Genomic DNA, 3,733 nt, shown 5'->3' with positions numbered 1-3,733 from the left:
GTATTGGCCAAACAAGTCTCAGGACAGGCACCATTACCCCCTCCCTCCTGCCACCATATACATCTAGAATATTCTTTCCTAGAACACCTATGCTTTCAAGGAGGGTCCTTCAAGCATCCTGAAACCCACTTAGCCGCACTGCAACAGCCTGATATCTCCTAAGAGACCTCGGCCATGCTCTCCCGGCCTAGGATGTAAAGCTGCAATGAGGAACTCCCCTGGAAGGTGGAGGACAGATGTGACCTGCCCTCACAGCCTCCCCGTTCCTTCTAGGGCACATCCCCAAGGACCAAGAGATGGTGGGTAGCATGCTGGCCTCGCTCAGGCCCCAGTCATCATGCCTCCTGCCAAGCAAGCATGCTCTTCACCTCCAGCAAAGCTGCTGGTCACCCACCAAAGTCTGGCTGTTTTGTTTCTCTGTGGATTGGGAGCAAAATTACCCAGAGCTGCATGCAGCCAGTGGAGATCCCTCCTCAGGCTTCTCCTGCAGTGAGGCCTCACACTCAGAACTTTCTGGGAGAGTGAAATAGGTCCAGACTTTTCCTGTCCTGGCCAAAGAGAGCACTGGGCATCCAGGTGGCCTACTTCCCAAATTCCTGAATTCCTGCTATGGCCCAACTTCAAGAATGCAAAATGGATGCCCAGGTCCCCCTAGTTGTAGATCCGAAGTCACAGCTTCTTCTCGGCTGTGGAAGGCTGGGGATGGGAATGGGAAGGGGGTAGCTGTTTTGTTTCTCTGCCAGCACTTAGGGCCTTGGCCTTGGCAGGCCAGGGACCTGGAGGAAGTCATCCGGGTGGCCCTCCCCTCCTGGTCTAACACTCTCTGCAGAGGTCTTGGAGGGCGGCCTGGAGCCTGGAGCCTAATACAGAAACCTCCGACACTCAGGAGCCCCAAGAGTTCCGGAAACAGTCAGGGTCACTTGGGGTGCTCCTGGGTGAGGGGTGGGCTGATGCTGATTGCATTTTCCATGTGGGCTCACTGGCTCACAAGCCCCCGCTTTTGAGGCACCTAATTCAACTAGCTGGATGATTTGTCTTCCTTAAGGGGTAAGAATGATAGTGGTGGCCACATTTATTTTGCACTTACTGTATGCCAAGTTTGGCTTCCTGTTTTGGCTATATTGCAGCTCCTCTCCCCACATTCATCTCTGTTTGCTGCCAACTCCCAAAAGCTCTCTGAGAACATTGGTTAATTTTTCCCTAACTTGCTTTCTCTTCTCAAATCTGACCCTTTCCCTCCACCCACAGGGCTTCTGATTGATTAGGGGCCCGATGAAATAAAAACCCACGAATGGGCCGTGCTTGGGTCGTGAGTTGTGCCCCTTCCCCGAACCCATCCCAGATCATCTGGAAGTCTCTTCTCCCCAGAAGCAAAGGCCCGAGAGTGGGTTTCTCCTTCCAGGATTGAGACAACGCAGAGGAATTTGTCTCATCTCAAGATGTAGAATTCCAGGCCTCAGTCAGCTTGGGAAAGAGTCTATTTTGGGTAGAGATTGTTGGTTCCTCTGGCCCCAAATCTCAGCACATTCACCCTTCATGCTGACATGTGCGGGCCCACATGAAAAGCAGTCATGGATACATTCATTTGGTGCTTACTGTGTGCCAGGCACTGTTCCAAGCGTTTCGCATTTGTTATCCCAGCTAGCAAGTGGCAGAGCCAGGATTCGAACACCTCTTTCTTTGATGCCAAATCCTCACTCCTGCTACTATAAGCACCACCTCCTTCCAGCCCTTTGAAGAACTAGGCTGGGCATGGCCATCCTCTCCCAGCACAGGGCACACCCAGGTCGAGGTCCCATACAGGTTGCCCCCTGAGCTGGTCTGACCCTCACCTCTTCAAATGGCAGATCAGAATCCTTGGGCCAAGCCGCTGAAAGGCACGGGCTGGGGTGGGTATCTGGCAGGACCAGACTCAGGCCTCCTGGATCCTTGTGTTGGGAGCTGAGTGTCATGGAGACTACAGATCAACAGTTTGGTAAATAGCCTTCTTTGAAGTTTGTTTTTTATTTGCACCAATCAACCTTCACATATCCCCCAACTCTCTCGTATGCATGTGTGTGCACGCGCACACACATGCGCGCACGCGCACACACACACTTCTTGCTTCTATGAGTCATTTCCCAGCTGCTCCTAAGGGTGGGGAGGTTGATTAGTTCCACCCAGACCTGGGGTTTCCTGCCCTCTGCTGGCTCAGCAATTTCTAAGGAGCCATCAAGTATGTGGCCTTGGCTCCATGGATGTCCCCCCCAAACTTGTGTGTGCACATCCTGTTCCACATACATATCTAGGTGCGCCTCATCTGCCCTTGGGCCAATCCACCCCCGCCCCCCACACCAGATCCTGCCTGCATCTGCCCCGCAGATGCGGGTCTCTGTTAGGTCTCTGCTCTCTGCACTCTCCACCCTGCACCCTCGCCCCTCCCAGACCGCAGATGACAGGACATTTTCCTGCCTTGGGTCCACCAAGAGGCCAACAAGAAGACTATGCAAAACAGCCTGGAGAACTTTAGGGCCAACATGGCTCCCCACTCCAGCAGCTCTTAACCATCTGGGTAGGGTGGGGCTTTGAGCTCATGCACCTGGCACCTGCCTGGCCCTGGGAGTTGGGGTCATGGTCATCAGCACAAGGACAAGCAGCCTTCTATCTGCCTGCAGAACCCAAGTCTATGATCTTGAACCCCAAGAACGGCCGATGTCCTGCCCTTCAGCCAGCCTGGCCTTGCCATTTGCTTGGAAGACTTTGCTTGGTCCCAGAAACTGCTCCAGGGATGTTTACTCACCAGCTACACTGGTAAAAGATCCTTCTCCAAAATTAGGCCCATCGAGAACTTACAAGCCTCAGAAAAGACAAGAGTCGCTGGCAGATCTTATTAAAACGTGAGCTAGGGTGTCTGTTTCGCAGCCGTCGTGGCGACATTTGCAGAATGCAGACCCTCATGGAAGGGGCTCTGGTGTCTATTCTATAAAGGGACCTCTGTCACCTGAGGGAGAAGGGACAGGGAAACAAAGACACCTCCTCCCAGCTCCGGAAGTGCCCCAGAGCTCGAAAAGGGCTTCCTGCTTCCTGCTGGGCAGCCCACCTTCTTATAGCTCCTTCCTATTCTCTTACTCCCAACTCCCAACCACGAGGCATTTATTTCAGAGTCACAGCCTGGTAACAGCCGCAATAATTAACTACTGGTTAACACCTGTGTAAAGCCGACTGCTGGCCAAGCACTGCTCTGGGCACCTCGCACGTTGTGAGCTCATCTAAACCTCACCAGGATCCTATCGTTATCACTCCACTTGACGGATAAGAAACTGAGGCACAGAAAAGGTAAGCGACTCCCCAGAGGTTATCGACATAGTAAACCAGGGCCGGAAGCCTGGCCTTCGGGCTCTGGGCTCTTGAAAGAGACCTTAGCTCTTCAGCATAAGCTGTGTTGCCACCCGTGTCTAAACTAAACCCGCCCTCCCAGCACCTATCTGGAGGGGCTTTCACAAACCAGTTCAAAAACAGAATGGGCTTGGGTGACTGATGTGGTTTTGCACTTTTTATTTCTGCCAGGGCTCCTGCCAGGAGGGGGACAGCCTGCCCTTGAAGGGGCACAGCCCCTCTTTGGCCTTCGCAAGCCCCTCCCTCTCCTCCTGCTGCCCCATCCCCCCAACAAGGGCTGTTGACTGAAAACTGCAGGGAATAAAAATAGCTCTTGCTGATGAGGCAGGACGGGGGCCAGGGCACAGGAAAGGCCTGG

Source organism: Pteropus vampyrus, unplaced genomic scaffold, assembly GCF_000151845.1.
Source record: "Pteropus vampyrus isolate Shadow unplaced genomic scaffold, Pvam_2.0 Scaffold143, whole genome shotgun sequence".
In the NCBI taxonomy this organism is placed as follows: Eukaryota; Metazoa; Chordata; class Mammalia; order Chiroptera; family Pteropodidae; genus Pteropus; species Pteropus vampyrus.
This window is presented reverse-complemented; position numbering follows the sequence as displayed.